Below are 18,420 nucleotides of genomic sequence, written 5' to 3'. Positions count from 1 at the left end.
ACAAATTAGGAACATCGAAGGTTATCTAAGGTTATAGAATATGTTTGATAAGCAATTTTTTGCATATGACTTCTTGTTTCTTCGTTCATTGTCCTAACGGGTGATCTTCTAGGTGATCCCTTGGTTCAGACAGGACCTAAAAAGAACATGACTTCTGGAGCATAAAGCCTAAGTTCAAATTTCTGGTTTTACATGTCTTCCCTGTATAGCTTTGAACAAATCCATTAACCTCTCTAAAATGTACTCCCTTCACATATAAAGGGAACACATGTGGTTGTGACAGTACCATATAAAAGCATGTACAGGAAAGCACTTTGGAAGAAGACATACAAACCTTAGTTGTTACTATTTTGTAACAACTGAAAGTACTTATGGAGAGAGCATCCATTAAAATGCAAATTTCTCGAGGGAAGGAAGAGAGAAAATGGCTTACTACTGTACACCACACGTATGCTGCTGTCATTCTTGTTTTCAAACCAAATTCAACCAATCTTTTAGGGTATTTGATTTGAGCTTAAAATCTGTCCTAGGCAGTGTAGAAAATACAAAGTAAATAAAGCATAATCCCTGCCTGCAAGTGGCTTATCATAGAAACAAAGTCAGCGCTGATACTGTTGATTTATTCAATAAACATTAGAGGCCCCACCCTGTGACAGGCACCGTTCTAGACAATAGTTAAGAAAACAGTGTGTACATGGGGGTGAGAGAAAAAGTCAGAAAACATGACTCCTAGATCCCAGTCTGCATAAATTAGCCATGACCTATGAAAAGTCACTTAACTCCTCCAAACCTTAGTTTCTTTAATTGTTAAAAGGAACACTGGGATGGGTTTTTTCAAAGGTCTTTTCCAAGTCTTAAATTCTATGGTTTTATAATTTTTTAATTTAAAAAATGAGGAGTTCAAAATGATTATTATGCTTAATCCTTGACTTTAGTGAATAAAGATGTAGATAACAGAATTAAATAAAAAATTCAAAGGAAAAGGTCATTAAAATATAGAACAATGAATTGTTAATAAAGGGTATTAAAATGACCTATTTGTTATGCCTTCATGGTGGAAAATTAGAAATTACTCAGAAAATTTACTCCCTGTTCATAATCGAAATAGATAATTCAGGTCAAAGATTGATTTGGACAAATCACTTATACATTCTGAGACTTATTATTCTAAATTACAAAAAAAAAAAAATGAAGCTCAATCCTTGCCCTATCCATTTCATAGAGTTTTTATGAAGATCAAATATGTGAGAACTATTTTTTAAAGTAATATTTTATACTTTAATTATTATAATCTTGAATTGTCTAAATTGCTTGAGTATACTAAGAAAAATTGTAAGAAAAAATAGAAAAAAATCTGTAAGAATGGCCAAGTCTCTACTTTACTGTGTTCTGTTTAATTGGTTATTGCTTAGGAGGCAGAGAAACCAGGGCAGGGTACCTAATACTTTTATTCACTCATTAAATATTCAATGTATGAGAATCAACAAACCTCCCTGCACTGTTATTCCTTTACCTGTAAAAGAGGATGAACATACCTTCTTGAAAATGTGTAAGATGGTGGTCTATAAAGAAGAATCTAGTAGGAAGCCAGATCCCCGCCAGGGGAAGATGTGACATTGTAGGACGTGTGCTGTGAAGTGGTTCAGGTTGTAGCAAAAGTCATTTTGCTGGCTTAAGAAGCTTGATATTCCTTGTTTTGCTTGCTATTATCCCTAATTCCAGGGTTTTGTTATGGACATTCACACTTAAATAAACTAAAAGCAGGGAAAAAAAAAATCAAACACTCCCTCTATTACACAGTTGCCTTTGTGGCAGAAAATATGGCATTACTAAGTAACCAGGCTTCGGGAAAATATTAGAACTGGTTCTGTGATGTGATGCAAAAGCTTATGGAAGGGTCTCTTGTCTTTAAAATCCCCTTCTACCGTGTTCCTAACTTCATACCCCTACCAGCTCACATGTTGGTCCACTTTAGGGTAACCCAAACTAAGGCAACTCTTCATCCCAGATTTCACATCTTTGTTCTTATTCTACACATATTTGGGTTTAGCAAATGTTCCTGATATCTATTGCTCCATAACAGACCATGCCAAAACCTACTGGCTTAACACAACAGCAAGGTCTTATGATGTCTTTGCCCAACTAAGAGAGACCAATTTTCACATTCAAATAGTTGCAGCTTATTCAAGTGTGATGTTCATTACAAAATCCTGGCATTAAGGGTAACAGAAAAGCAAATCAAGGAATATTAGATGTCTTAAGCTGCAAGATGGCATTTGCTATTAACTGAACAATTTTTTTTTGGAAATGTATGCTTATGAGTCTACTACTTGGGCAGAGCTAAGCAGGGAAGTTTCATCTCCATTTGATGTGCCATCATCTGGGGCAGCTTGACTGAGGCTAGAGGATGTACTTTCAAGATGGCTCACTTACACGATTGGTGAGTTAGTACTGGCTGTTGTCTGTCTTCCCTTCCTCACAGACTGATATCTAGGTTACAAGAGCTAGTTTCTCAAGAGACAGAAATTAGAAGCTGCCAATTTCTTAAAACCTGAGCACAGTGTCACTTCTATTGTATTTTGTTAGTCAAGCAATCATGGAGCCCAAATTCAAGGGGAGAACACAATGGGAAAGCTTCAAAGAATTTGGAGGCCATGTTTTAAAATTGTCACAGCAAATGTTTCAATCATGGTCAGGTATAGGAAACAGATCCCATTCTAGATATGTTAAGCAGAAAGTACTTAATATAGGCATGAGATTACAGGGCTATTGAAGAAGCAAGTTCTAGGTTGGTCCTTCTCAAATGACTTCCAGAACAATTCTGGTGACTTACTAGGGCATCTCTTTCCTTTGAGGCTGCTTCTAGGACTCTGATGAATGAAAGATACTAATGTTGGGGGGTACAGTTGCCTCTTACACTCAAAACAAGAGGAAAACAAGCATCTACCTTTTCTATTAGAAAGTCAGATCAAGAAGATGTGACTGCTGCTACTGTTTCTCATCACCCCAGAAGATGGAGAGTGGAATGTTGTGCAGGAACACCTCCAGTGTCCTCCATCTTGTTATTTGTTTGTTAAAACACAGATTGTTGGACCCACCCAGCAATTGCTGGACAATTTCTGATTTAGTATGTTGGGAGTGGGGTCAAGAATTTGTACTTCCAAGATGTTCCCAGGTGATGCTTTGTAGATGGTCCAAGGACCACACTTGGATAACCTCTAGCCTAGAGATAAGGGAAGGAGACCTCCCCTCAAATTTACCTTCCAAATATCCTATTGAGTGTAATAAGTAGAAACTGACTTGCAACCAGGACCATGGTTGTGAGGCAGCATAATAAATGTAGTTTTTAACTTTCCAACCTCTCCAATTAGAAGAAGATTTTAATGGATCGGGGAGGGGGGCGAATTCAGATATTTAATACTCAGAACTACTACATAAACCATCCATGCATTATTATGAGTCAATTTTCTGAAATTCAGAATGGGTTAACAGTCACCACAATCAAAATCTATTACACAAATTGAAATTATTGTAAAACTACTGAAGTCATCGTTGTGAACATGAGCTATCACTATTTTCTATGTGTGCACATGTGAAAATTAAGTTTACAATGAAGTTGTTCATGTCCTGGAGTCCAAAAACATTCCAATATACACATATATTTTATATGTGGAAAGTTTTCCTGGCACCCAGAGGAAAATTTTTATATCACTCTATGTTAAAGTAAGTTGCCATTTTCTCAGGGTGAAAAAGAAAAATGACTTTATTATTTGTGAAGTCTCATTTCAAATAAGATTTTGACACACAAGTGTTTCTGTCAGTTTCTTTTTTCCCATACCTTTCCTCTTTAGCAGAGCAGCTCCAGTGCCCATAGATATAACCTTCTTATATTCATTCCACATTTCAAACAGAAAAGTGGAGGCGGGGAAATTTGTAGTCAGTGTTCATTTGAAGAATGTGCAGATGAATTTTATGCTGTTTGCCAAGTTAGTCTTTATTTGATTAAATAACATGTTTGCATTGAAGAGAAGAAGCTGGAAGGTCTAAGGAAGAGGACAGCCCACCAGTCGATGATGAGCAGGCACATCTGCTGCACCGAGCATCCCATGGGTGGTGGTGAATTGTGTGATGATTACTTCACAGGTGCAACAACCTCATTATTCAGGTACGTCAGGAAGTGCTAAGACAATTCCCAGCAGAGCTAAAAGTGGAACTCAAGCAATAGTAACTCAGCTGGGTACATCAAATTACATGGGGTGTTTCTGTGACTGAGGCTGACCAGTATCTGAAGGCTGTATACTATATACTAATTTTCCTCCTCATAAAAAAAAAAAAAACTTTGCTTTTTGTTTTTTTGATAGGCAAAGCTGAAAGAGTGTCTCACTTAGGAGTATTTGACTTCTATTTAATTAAGCAGATACACATCCACAGCCTAAAAATTCAACAAACTAATCCATAATTCAATCCTGATTTCTGCATTTGTATCTCTAGTACCACTAGGCAATAATCAATATTTTTAAATGGTCACATAAATTAGAGCACCAATAAGAGCCTTTCTGGAAAAAAAAAAATCCCACGGCTATCTTCTAAATAGTGATCGCTAAAATCATTCTCTGCAAAAATGGCTTGTAGTAACCTTGCCTTTGCTGCAAGAAATTTCCCAAGCAGATCTGCTAAGTCATTGCAGCATTTTTTATATCAATTTCAATAACAAACGTTTTATTTAATACTAATACAAAATTCAGCAATGAGTCAAAAGTTGTGATAAAATAAAGAGAAGAAAGGGAGATGAATAGGGAATTATTTTGAAATGTGATAAAAATGTAGGTAAATTAAAAAGATTTGTGACGGCAGAGGTGTCTCTTTCAGAATAATACAGGTCAGAGTTCTCCTTCCGCTGAACTTTACAGCGTCAGTTCATGCCTGATTCATTTGGAAATCAATCATTAGAGCACTACTAAACTATTCATTGTCAGTGCTACTGATTTGGCACTTAGTATGTACTGTCTAGTGTAGTTACTTGCGTATAGTCTGCAAATTTGCTAAATAGTAACATGTATTTTTAATTCATAAAAAATAAAAATAAAACAAGTTATTCTATGTAGCTTTACAATGATTCTGTTACTGTACTACAATTCACAGAAGTGTTTTATGTTTGAATAAGATTAATTTTTACCCTGAAAAATTATCAAAGGCTCAGATGGGTGGCATAAAATACAAGGAATGAGAGAACAAGATAGACAGAAACAGAAAATGAAAACATAGGCTAACAGCAGCAGAAACATCTTCCTGCAGCCTTAACACAGCAAATGAGACATAGCAGGGTTTACATACTTTCAGTTTTAATCTTTGTTTTTTAATTTACTTCCATCAAGGTGCAGAAGAAAATGAGTTTTTGTGCTAATGGGCTAATGCTACGGTTTCTTTTTAATGTCAAAGCTATATATTTTTTAAAGTCACAGAGTTTTATTTAAGCAGGAATATTGAGATAATATAGGTAGAAAAACATCATGGTCAATCAAAACTATGTTCATTGTAATTTTTAGTTGCGGAGAGAACTATTTATTTTATTGACTTTTGGGTGTGGTTTTTGATCACTCTTAGGAATAATGACTGGTGAGATGATAATAGCCCTACACTGTGAGAATCTAGAGCTAGGCCCCAAAAGGCAGGCACAGATTAAATTGAGTGGGAATTCAGGCAATTGTGTCTGATGGGTTAAGAAAGCCTTTAGAAAGTTGTAGCAAATCATTCAGTCATTCATTATTTCAACACATATTTACTGAATGTCTATCATGTGCCAAGTTTTTGTTCCTCTGTAGTTTATAGTCTAGGTAAGGCAGGAGAGGAGGAAAGACAAAGGGTCTTTTAACCACGCAGGATAATAGGTGAACAAGTGTCTTAGTTCATTTTTGTGTTACTATAAAGGAATATCTGAGGCTGGGTAATTTATAAAGAAAAGATATTTATTTGGTTCACAGTTCTTCAGGCTGTACAAGAAGCACAGAGCCAGCATCTGCTTCTGGTAAGGGTGTCAGGCTGCATCCACTCATGGCAGAAGGGGAAGGAGAGTAGGCAAGATCACTTGGCAAGAGAGAACGCAAGAGAGAGGGGAGGGGGGAGGAGGTGCCAGATTCTTTTTTTTTTTTTTTGGAGATGGTGTCTTGCTCTGTCATCCAGGCTGGAGTGCAGTGGCACGATCTCGGCTCACTGCAAGCTCCGCCTCCCAGGTTCATGCCATTCTCCCGCCTCAGCCTCCCAAGTAGCTGGGATTACAGGCACCCACCACCATGCCTAGCTAATTTTTTGTATTTTTAGTAGAGATAGGGTTTCACTACATTAGCCAGGATGGTCTCGATTTCCTGACCTCATGATCCTCCCACCTTGGTCTGCCAAAGTGCCAGAATTACAGGAGTGAGCTGCCGTGCCCAGTGGTTCCAGGTTCTTAATAACAACCAGCTTTCAAAGGAACTAAGAGCGAGAGAGCTCCCCTGGAATCCCCCACATGGCATTAATCTATTTATGAGGGACCCTTCTCCGTGACTCAAACACCTCCCATTGGACCCCACCCTCTAACACTGGGGATCAAATTTCAACATAAGGCTTGAGGAACAAACATCCAAACTAAAGCAACAAGTTAATTTCAGAAGGTAATAATCCCTATTAGAAAACAAAACAAAACAAAAAAGGTGATTTGATGTGTCTTGAAGGGTAGAAAAAATTTAGACATTGACAGTTGAATAAAGCTAGGAATCAGGAAGATAGGTAACAGGACCAAAAGCAGAGATCCTAGAAATGGGGTATAGCATACAATGAGCAACGTTTGATGGGTGCTTGGCATGTGAGGGACAGTCAGAAATATGATTACAAATGCAGGCTTAGTTAGCATCAAGGAAGAAGTGCCTTCAATGTCAAAGTGATGAGTTTAGATTTCATTCAGTAAGAGTTTAGAGAAAATGGTTGACCAAAGAGCTGTGCTTCAAAACAATTAATCTGGAAGCCAGCTGAGGAAGAATTGAGTGGGAAGATACTAAGAGGTGACAGCATGCTGGCAGCCCTCGCTCACTCTCAGTGCCTCCTTGGCCTCAGCGCCCACTCTGGCCATGCTTGAGGAGCTCTTCAGCCTGCTGCTGCTCTGTGGGAGCCCCTCTCTGGGCTGGCCGAGGCCAGAGCCAGCTCCCTCTGCTTGCGGGGAGGAGTGGAGGGGGAAGCACAGGCAGGAGCCGAGGCTGCACGTGGCACACGCGGGCCAGCATGAGTTCTGGGTGGGCACGGGCTTGGGGGCCCCGCACTCGGAGTGGCCGGCTGGCGCCACCGGCCCTGGTCAGTGAGGGGCTTAGCACCCAGGCCAGCAGCTGCGGAGGGTGCACCAGGTCCCCCAACACTGCCAGCCTGCCCGCACCATGCTTGAATTCTCGCTGGGCCTCAGCTGCCTCCCCATGGGACTCAGCTCGGGACCTGAAGCCCGCCATGCCCAAGCCGTCCCCCACAACCCTGCGGGCTCCCATGCGGCCTGAGCCTCCCCCACGGGTGCCGCCTCCTGCTCTGCAGTGCCTGGTCCCTTCAACCGCCCAAGGGCTGAGGAGTTTGGGCACACGGTGCGGGACTGGCAGGCAGCTCCACCCAATGGCCCCAGCGCAGGATCCACTAGGCAAAGCCAGCTGGGCTCCTGATTCGGGTGGGGGCTTGGAGAACTTTTATGTCTAGCTAGAGGATTGTGAATGCACCAATCAGCACTCTGTGTCTAGCTCAAGGTTTGTAAATGCACCAATCAGCACCCTGTGTCTAGCTCAAGGTTTGTAAATGCACCAATCAGTGCTCTGTGTCTAGCTAATCTAGTGGGGACTTGGAGAACTTTGGTGTCTACCTAAAGGATTGTAAATGTACCAATCAGCACTCTGTGTCTAGCTCAAGGTTTGTAAACGCACCAATCAGCACCCTGTAAAAACAGACCAATCAGCTCTCTGTAAAATGGACCAATCAGCTCTCTGTAAAATGGGCCAGTCAGCTCTCTGTAAAATGGACCAATCAGCAGGATGTGGGTGGGGTCAGATAAGGGAATAAAAGCAGGCTGCCAGAGCCAGGAGCAGCAACCTGGTCAGGTCCGCTTCCAGGCTGTGGGAGCTTTGTTCTTTCGCTCTTCGCAATAAATCTAGCTGCTGCTCACTCGTAGGGTCTGTACCGCATTTTTGAGCTGTAACACTCACCACAAAGGCTTGGAGCTTCCCTCCTGGAGCCAGCGAGACCACGAGCCCACCGGGGAAGATGAACAACTGAGGGCGGTAGGGATGAACAACTGCAGATGTGCCGCCTTAAGAACTGTAACACTCACCGTGAAGGGAATGAAGCCAGTGATACCACAAACCCACCAGAAGGAAGAAACTCTGAAAACATCTGAAGGAACAAACTCCAGACACACAATCTTTAAGAACTGTTAACACTCACCACGAGGGTCCGCGGCTTCATTGTTGAAGTCAGAGAGACCAAGAACCCACCAATTCTGAACACAATACTACAGGGAGGGAGAGCTAGTGGGCCTCTACTGGAGAAAGGCAGGGAAAAAACAAAATGGTTTAAATCAGTGTAGGTGCTAGAAAGGAATGGGAAAAATGGAATTGGCTAGGAATTAGGTAATGGGATCTGAGAGGAAAGACCTAAGGATGATCTCACCATTTTAGTATTGGGCAACAGAGAGATGTTCACAGTGTCATGCTGAAAAGCAAGGCAAGAGGAACTGATTTTTCAGAGAAGGTGGTAAATTTAGTTTTGTTTTAGGTACCTGCAGCTAGCCAGATATTCAGCTGATGCTCAAAATGCAGGACGGTATCTTCAAAGTTATCCCCAGTGTACAGTATGGCATCAAGAGCCTAACATAATACAGGTGCATAAATGATAAATAAAAGTACCTAATTATTTTCAGAATTCTGTGAGCAAGGCAGGGCTGATAATTAGTGGCTGGTCTGGTTATGTTGGTTGTTTTCAGCTGTGTCCATTCTGTTTGGTCAGAACCCATACTATATTGGTTATGAAATATTTTTAACACTATCCCTGGATATAGTGTTATAAATCCCAGTTTGGCAAATAAGAAAAGGATTTTTGAAAAGTTTGGGATTTTTTGCAATGCATAAGCCAGTAAAGCTAGGGGTAGGCTTTGTCTTTTCACATTGCTATAAAGGAATACCTGAGGCTGGGTGATTTATAAAAGAAACATTTATTTGGCTCACAGTTCTGCAGATTGTACAACAAGCATGTAACCGACACCCACTTCTGGTGAGGGCTACAAGCTGCTTCCACTCATGGCAGAAGGGGAAAGGGGAAAGGAACAGGCAAGATCATGTGGTGAGAAAGTAGGAAAACAGAGAGAAGAGAGAGCCAGACTCTCTCTAATAGCCATATCCCCTGGGAACTAAGAGCAGGAATTCACACAATCCCAGAAGTATGGCACTAAGTTATTCTTGGGGGATCCACACCTGTGACCCAAACACCCCCTGCTAGGCCTCGCCTTCAACACTGGGGATCAAATTTCAACACAAGCTTTGAAGAGGTAAAATATCCTAACTATATCACACTTCATATTCTATTATCTTCTCAGATTTTCTTCTTTTCTTTTCTTTTTTGAGATGGAGTCTCACTCTGTTACCCAGGCTGGAGTGCAATGGCACAATATCACCTCACTGCAACCTCTGCCTCTCGGTTCAAGAGATTATCCTGCCTCAGCCTCCTAAGTAGCTGGGAGTACAGGCACCCGCCACCACGTCAGGCTAATTTTTGTATTTTTAGTAGACACAGTTTCACCATGTTGGCCAGGCTGGTCTCGAACTCCTAACCTCGAGTGATCCGCCCGCCTTGGCCTCCCAGAGTGCTGGGATCACAGGTGCTCAGCCTCTTCTCAGGTTTTCTGACTCCTCCGCTTCTGGTCTTTCATTAGCCGTTCTCACATTTTCTCATAGTATTCAACAAGATGGCTAGGAAGCAATGAAAGTATAGCTGAGGCTGCACTTTGTTGAGAATGCTTTTCTTACAACAAAACTAGGTCTGTCCTGCTTAACATACACACACCTTAGTTGTATTAAGCTTTGTTCATTTTAATTTCCTAGTAAGATTGGAAATCACGGAACTGCTTTAAGTTTCTCAAAACAGCAGAATATTCTGCAGCTCTTTGTTTTATTAAAATGACTGACCAGGGTAAACTATACTCTAGCTAAACTGACTACAATACACAGTGTATAAATACTTCAGATTGAGGAAGATCAACTCCCACCACAAGAAATCTCTGTGCTGAGTTTAAACTCCTATTTTAGCTAAATTTCCACTTTTTCCTTTCTTAGTAAGCCAGTTAGTTCCTCTTTTTTCTCTTTATTTCTCAAGCTTTGGGCACCTGTAACGCTGACACTGTATCTTGCATTAAAGAGCATTTACTAGAGTTTCTTTCCTATCCTTCTATTCATTTCTCAAATGAATTCACCTGATAGTACTTCCAGTTACTGGACTACTCAGGAAATTCATCAGTTATCTCCATTCTCGTGGCTGTCAGTGATTCACACTATCTTTGGTCTTTAGTTCGGAATGAATTTTAAAAAAATTTTTCATACATTGTGTGTTCTAGGACCTTTCTTGATTCTTAAAACATTTACCTTTTTCACTTTTTTTTTTATTTTTCTCTGCCAGAATTTATTTCCTCTTTAGGGCTGTTTTTGCATTTATTTTCTGGTTCTGTTTGATTGCCTTTGGTTTTCTCCCACTTTTATTTTGATTGCTTTGCAGAGCCACTGTCAACACTTTCCAATCGAAATAAAAATGCAGATGGCCATAAAGTATATTGTTTAGACTGTTGTTTCCACCTACTTAAAAAAAAAATCCCATGTTTATAGAGACGAATTATTCAACAATGGCACTGTTGACATGTTGGACCAAATGATTCTTTGTTAGGGAGGGCTGTCCTGTGCACTGCAGGATGTTTAGCGGCATCCTCGGTCTCTACCCTTTAGATACCAGTTGCACTCCCTCCCCCTACAAAAAATGCACAAACTGTGGCAACTAAAAATATCTTCAGGCTCTGGAAAATTTTCCCTGGAGGGCAATATTGCCCCAGGCAAAAGCCATTGCTACAGGGGCTAATAAGTCTAGCTTATTGGACCTAATTTGTTAGGGACTTAGGAGGGCCACAAAATTTTGGTTTAAAACATGCAGTTTCATTTCCCTGGGCTTTCAGTTGCTCAGTCTGCAAAATGGGGCATTAAAAATTATCCTACCTTGCTCAAAGAATCATCCTGAGGATCCTACAAAATAATCAGGGTAAAATCTCACTGTAAACTGTGCAGCCTCAAAATATCAGTTCTTCCTCTACCTTTCATTTTCCTTTTGTATTATGAGAGAGAATAGGAAAGAAAAGTCGTTAAAATTAACTTGGATCAGACATTGAAGTCTTCTATTTAGGGGGGAAAACTGCCCCAGTTGGCAGATTAAGTAGACTGCACACCCATTCCTTCCTTTTCTAATTTTCCAGACTGTGAAGAAAAAAAAAAAAAAAAAAAAAAAAAAAAACACTAAAAGAGCTTTATTTCCATTGGAAAATGTCGAACTCTCAGTGTTCTTTTGGGCTTTCTAATCCATCTTGTCCAACACAATTAGTATGGCAAGAACCAGAAAGAGTTATGGTTATGATGGCTCAAAGTTGAAATGTCATCTTTTAAGCACTGATATTATTTTTATATGGAGCAAATAGGTTGACAGTAATTATTATGTACTACCCACAGCACCTTAGGTCTAAAACATTTTGTGTATAAATATTTTAATGCCTGAGTTTTATCACACTCCCTTAAGATGCAAAGAAAAGAAAAAACATGCATAGCATAAAGAAGATATGCTTAACTTCTCTCAGGATAATGAGGTCCAAAAGCAACATCCCCTGGAAATTTGGTTCTCTCATGGGGTACTCTTGATTACAAAGAGAAAGGCAGGTGCCACTTAGCAAGAAAAGAAATCCAATTCCCTGCCTCTCATTTATGCCCTTACTCACATTATATTGCAATTCAGTTGCCACTTTAGCTAAGTGACCCCCTTAAATAATCTCATTTACACCTACACACATTTTTTTAACTTGGTCTGGTTTACTTATACCAACATGTGTTGTTTATACATGTAAGTTGCTGAGCTTTTCATACAATAGGGATAATTTCAAAACCATAATGATACCCCCTGAAATAAATTATTTAATATATATTTTTTAAAAAAGTAAAGAAACTCTTCTGGATAATTGATGTGAGGTAAGCTACAGCATCGGTTGTATATTCATTTTTCTCCAATGTATGCAATTATCCACTCAGCCTGTACCCATTAATATTATTTTTCTTCCTAAGCTGGAAGTATTTAAAGCCATTAGAAAATAATCCAAAGAATTCTATTTGCTGAATAAATTTTAATTTGCATGGCACCAGGAATTTTTTTATTAATGGGAAATAAATTATTGCAATCTTTGGGAAGGAGACAAGTTAATAGCTTTGTGAAAAGGAATAGAGAGAAAATGATCTTGAAAAGGTCAGGTCTCCTGTCACAGTGTCTTTATGCACAATTAAAACAAGTCAAGAAAGTGGCTATATAATCAGGACCATGAATATGCATTATATCCTAATGAGAGTGTGAAGATGTAGCAGGCTTAGTGCGAAAGTCATGGTGGGGTGGTGACATAAAAATGGTAATTTGTGATGTAGTATTTAACTGTGTTTCTCTTTCTTATGGAAAACTTAACTCTTTAGTAGCTAGCTAGTCCATTCTCTCTTACTGTATTTAGTCTCTTTCCACTTTTCACAGAACAACGACAATGAATTTAAAGGATAATTCTGTCAATTCTGTGAGAGAGAGAGAGAGAGAGAGAGAGAAATAGCCAAATAGTACATACTGTTATGCATGAACTAATTGATGCACAATTTATTTTGCCACCAATTGCTTTGATCTTTTAGACAGTTGGGTTTGTGTGTATCTCAGCATGTGCATAAATACATTGTAATTTAAAAGAAAATCCTTTACCAATCATATTCTGAGCTATCCATGTTGGCTTTATTTTGCTGTCCCCTTCGTTATTCTATTCCTCTAGGATATTGTATGAATTCCTAACAAATGATAGGGGAAAAAATAGCATCATGCTTTGATGGAATTTTAAAAATCATGCGCAGTTTTTATCTTGAACGCCCTATTGCAGGGTATATTGTTTATGAGTGCTCTTTCTGTAGGAAAAGCCTCTCCTGATGTAGAAATGACATTAGGAGAAATAACTGGCTGCATCAAGAAGTTAACTTAAGTTCTTAAGTGGTCAATTACCTCTGGGTAATGGCTGCTTCAGTGGGTCATATTGCTGCTGCACTGTACGCTATTGAGTCATTTCTGGCTATTCTACATTTTAATTGAAAAGCAGTGTGAACATTCTGATTCAGTGGTCATTTAATAAAAGATAATAATCACTGAACAATGATTCTGATTAGCTAATGGCAATTTAAAGGTTTATAGAACCTTTCAAAATTCTGCCTGCTTATTCCAGAATATTAATAGAAGACCTTGAACTAATAGAATTTCTGTTCTTATCTTGGTAAGAAGAGGAAAATTTGGAAAAAAATGTAGGAGTTTCTCCTCCTGCATATTTGATAGCATGGCTAGCTTATACTATAAATTGATAACTCTGAGTGTCTCAACAATCAGAACCAACATGAGAGGAGCCTTTGTCTCTTTAGCTTTGCTGGATGTGAACACCAGTCATCCTATTAGCCTGGTTTCATGTTTCACAGAATTGTTTCACTGTTTCTGCCTGGTATCTCAGCATATACTTTCTATTAAGTGTGAGACGATACCTCTAGGGCTGTGTGAGGCACATTCCAGGGGCCACTCTTTCTCATAAATAGTAGAAACCTAGCAGCATGCTATGATTTTGGAACCTGCCCCCTAATGTGTCCTTCACCATTCTCTTATCGATGAACTTCAACCATTAGAGATTAATTCATTTGGCTGTTAACATGCATGGTCATTAAGAATAACAATGTGTGGTATAGAATGGTACAAAGAATTCAGAAAGTGGGAGCTTAGGGTACTGAAAGGCAAGTTTCATCCCCTTGTTATTTTTCCAAGGGCCAGCCTTAAACACAGTCTAAATGATATAACACTATGTACTTCATTGCTTTCTGTAGGACTTAAACATGCATAAGAAAAAATATTCCCTTCCATGTCATCAGTCCTATTCTTGTTTTCCATTAGTCATTAAGTATACATTGCTAACTCTAGGACCAACGAGCATGAGGATCAGGAGACTGGAAACAAAAGAAGTGTCTACACTGGCACAGGGTTTTAAAATTGAATTCACCCCTAGAAGTATAGTGAATTGAATATGATTTGGGGGCAGTGGTATTAGATACACATAAACTGCAGTATTCACTAGGCATAGTAACATACAGCTTAATAATATTTGAGTATTAAATATAATATAAAAACAGCATCTGGATGTAATATCGTGACCTCCCCTAAAATGGAAAACATATTCAATAATCCAAAGACCACTGACATTGACAAGCTCTGTTGTACAGCACGTGAGCTTTAAATGTAAGAGAGACCCCTGGACTCTTGGTCAGTGCCTATTAACAGTTTATTCGCTAAGTTGGCTTACTTGGGCCATTTTGGAAAGTTTGTATACATTTATGAATTTTGAATCATTTAACACTGAGTTTAATTTCAGTTCTTAGATGTAGTTTAATTTCAATTGTGTTTCTTAGTAGCTGTGTGGCTTCGGCAAGTTGATTAAAGTTTGAGCTCAGATTATCTCTTTAACCATCAAGAAGTAACAACAGCTCTTCACAGAGTGGCAACAATATTTAAACTCCTTAGCAGGGTATATATTGGATAACACCAAATTAATAAAACTTAGCTTTTCTTCTTTCTCTCAGTGCAGTGCAGGTGACAAGTAAGATGCTTAGCTCCATTGCCAGTGACATTTCTTATTTATCAGATTACCCACAGTGACCTGATTGAGGGTAGAGCTCAATGCACAAATTGCATCCCTTCCAATGCTGGGGTTCCCCAGGAAAAGGCAAGAATAGAAATTTGCTAACAAATTTCTCCCTTCCTCATTGTGAGAGGTGAGGTCAGAAGGCAGGGGCCTTGAATGAACAAACGAACCTGACTAGGGGCTACATGAAAGCCATACTGTGCTTCCTCCTCCTTCTCACGAATCCCTTTCCTCCCTTCTCTTTTCCATCCCCCATAGATCACAAATGTGAAGGCGGTTAGGAAATGTCCAGACTCCAAACAGAAAAAACTGTGATCCTCAGCAGACACAAGACATAATATTGGATTCTCTCCAGCTTCATCCTGGGAAAAATATAGGAGACTGAAGGGAAACAGGAAAATAAGTAAACACCCATAGAAAAATAAAATGTAAGATAAAAACTGAAATATAAGAACTATCACATGGTGAGTGTCTATATTCACTCATAATAGAGTAACTACAAAATCATAAGTTTGATATTTAATCCTAATGGGGGTGAATAATTTTTTTAAATGTTGCTACTGTCGTGATAAAACAAATTAGCTACATACTAACAAAGTAAAAGCGTGTTTTCTAAAATTGAAATAATTCTCAAAATAACAGTTTAGAAAGGCTGCACATTTTACAGGAAATGGGTTGAACATCACATGATTTACTCATTAAGGAGATAATTATTGAGTGCCTAAATGAGGAAAAAAGATTTATAGATTTTAAACAAGCATCCAATTAACTAAATATTACTGAGTAAAAGAAAAACAAGTTAATGATACTTTTGTACCAATTTTATTATAAAATGTATGTGAAGAAAGGCTATTTTGTCAAACTGTTTTTCCATATCATGTCATATTTTATATTTACAGCAACCTCCTGAAATAGGAATTTCTGAGGGTATGCTTCCCATTTGAGAGATGAAAACCTCGAGGCACAGAAATACCATAAAATTGTCTAAATTACACATGCAAATTAATCTTGGGGCTAGAACTTGATGGAATATCTATGTTCTTAGACAATGCTAATTGATTATAGGAACTTCCTTTAGGACCAGAACAAGAATCTAATGTCTAAATGGTAAGAGCCTTGCCTGAATTTTCTGCTTTTCACCATTACTGAATCAAAATATGATTTAATTCAATGTCTATTTTTGGAGGCACTCTGATATTGAAGATATTTTTCTAGATGTTATTGAGTATAGATGATGTAAGATTGTTTTTTTTTCCTTCAAGACATGTACAATCTAATGAAATTCACTAGCCTGCAGGTTTATAAGCATCTTCATGATGTTCATTGTTTAATTCTTCTTAGCCAAAAGTTATGTTAAAACTCTCAATATTATACTTTAAAAAGATATCATGATGCACACGTTCTCAAATTTCTGTCTGCTTAGGATTAGTTCAGTCATTGTGGAAAGCAATGTGGTGATTTCTTAAAGAGCTTAAAGCAGAATTACCATTCTACCATTAGTTTTAATGGCAGAATGATTTGTATTCTGCCAAAAGAATACAAATCATTCTGCCATTGAAACTAATACGTGTATATGTTCATCTTAGCACTAGTCACAATAGCAAAGACAAGGAATCGACATAAATGCCCATTAATGGTAGACCGGATAAAAAAATGAGGCACATGGCCAGGCGTGTTGGCTCATGCCTGTAATCCCAGCACTTTGGGAGGCTGAGGTGGGTGGATCACAAGGTCAGGAGATCGAGACCATCCTAGCTAACATGGTGAAACTCCGTCTCTACCAAAAATACAAAAAAAAAAAAAATTAGCCGGGCCTGGTGGCAGGCACCTGTAGTCCCAGCTACTCGGGAGTCTGAGGCAGGAAAATGGCATGAACCTGGGAGGCGGAGCTTGCAGTGAGCCGAGAATGTGCCACTGCCCTCCAGCATGGGCAACAGGATGAGATTCTGCCTCAAAAAAAAAAAAAAGAAAGAAAGAAAATGAGGCACATATACACCATGGAATTCTACCCAGCCACAAAAAAGAAGGAGTTCATGTCCTTTGCAGCAACATAGATGGAGCTGGAGGCCATTGCCCTTAGCAAACTAATGCAGGAACAGAAAATCAAATACTGCATGTTCTCACTTAAAAGTGGGAGCTAAACATTGAGTACATGTGGACAGAAAGAAGAGAATAACAGACACTGTGACCTATTTCAGCATGGGAGGGTGAGGATCAGAAAACTACCTATTGGATATTGCAGTTATCACCTGGGTGATGAAATAATCTGTACACAAAACCGCTGTGTCACACAATTTAACTAAAGAACAAACCACATATACCCCTGAACCTAAAAGTTAAAAAAAAAAATAAAACTTTAAAAAAAAAATAAAGTGTTTTAGAAAAGAATCTTTTGGGTTGGTGGGTAAATTAAGATTGTGATTTAGTTGTGTCCAAGAATTTGAATGTTCCATGAGCATCCCAAGTGGTTCCAATGTCTGAGATGAGGATCCCACTTTGAGAAGCATGACCTTTATCTCCCCTCCTTCTCATGAGCTTGCCATGCCACTGCATCGTTTCTGATGAAATGCAGGTAACCAGAATGTCAGCTGCTTATTCCAGCAGTCACACAAAATGCCAAGGATGCACCAATTATAGTGTAAAGTGAGGGAAGATTTTTATTTTAAGAAGAGAGGCTGTAGTAAAAAGATGAAGACAATAATAGAAAATAGAAACACATCTAAACTGGAAGAAGCAAATCTTCGAGACAGGACTGGCGAGGGTCAATGGCTACTCCAGTAATAAGACAGACCAAATATACCTTAACATTTGAAACTAAGATCAACAAGGAAGTCTGCCCAAGTCCTGACTAATCAAGCCAGGTGTATTTGGATCCTTTCCTTTCTCTCTTTTCCATTCTTAGAATAAAAAGAAAATAAATTGCATGTCAGTGGATGGTGAAATGTTTTCCAGTTGCATTGATTTCAGACTGTTAACTGTTGAACTAATACTAACATAATGAAGGAATGTCCTTGATTAAGGCTTCAGCATTCAAGTGACACTGGCTTCTTCTGGAACAAATTATGGAAGATTGCAAATGACTTAGAAGGACTGTATATATGACAAATCTCACAGTGAAATGACAAGGAGCTCTCCTCACCGCACACCCAGGTTTATCAAGGTATAATTGGAAAATAAAAATTATATATATTTAAGCCATATACTATTTTAATATACCTATACATAGTGAAATTGATTACCATGATCAAGCTAATTAACATATCTATCACCTCACCTAATAACATTTTCTTTTATGGGGAGAACATTTAAGATCTCTTTTAGCAAATTTCAGGTATACAGTATAGTAATATTAACTATAGCCACCATGATGTTCATTAGAGCTCCAGAATTTAATTCATCCTGTGTAAGTGAAACTTTATATACTTTGACCATCT

Source organism: Pongo pygmaeus, chromosome 7 (genome assembly GCF_028885625.2).
Source record: "Pongo pygmaeus isolate AG05252 chromosome 7, NHGRI_mPonPyg2-v2.0_pri, whole genome shotgun sequence".
NCBI lineage: Eukaryota > Metazoa > Chordata > Mammalia > Primates > Hominidae > Pongo > Pongo pygmaeus.
The sequence above is the reverse complement of the archived record's forward strand: the minus strand, read 5'-3'. Positions refer to the sequence as shown.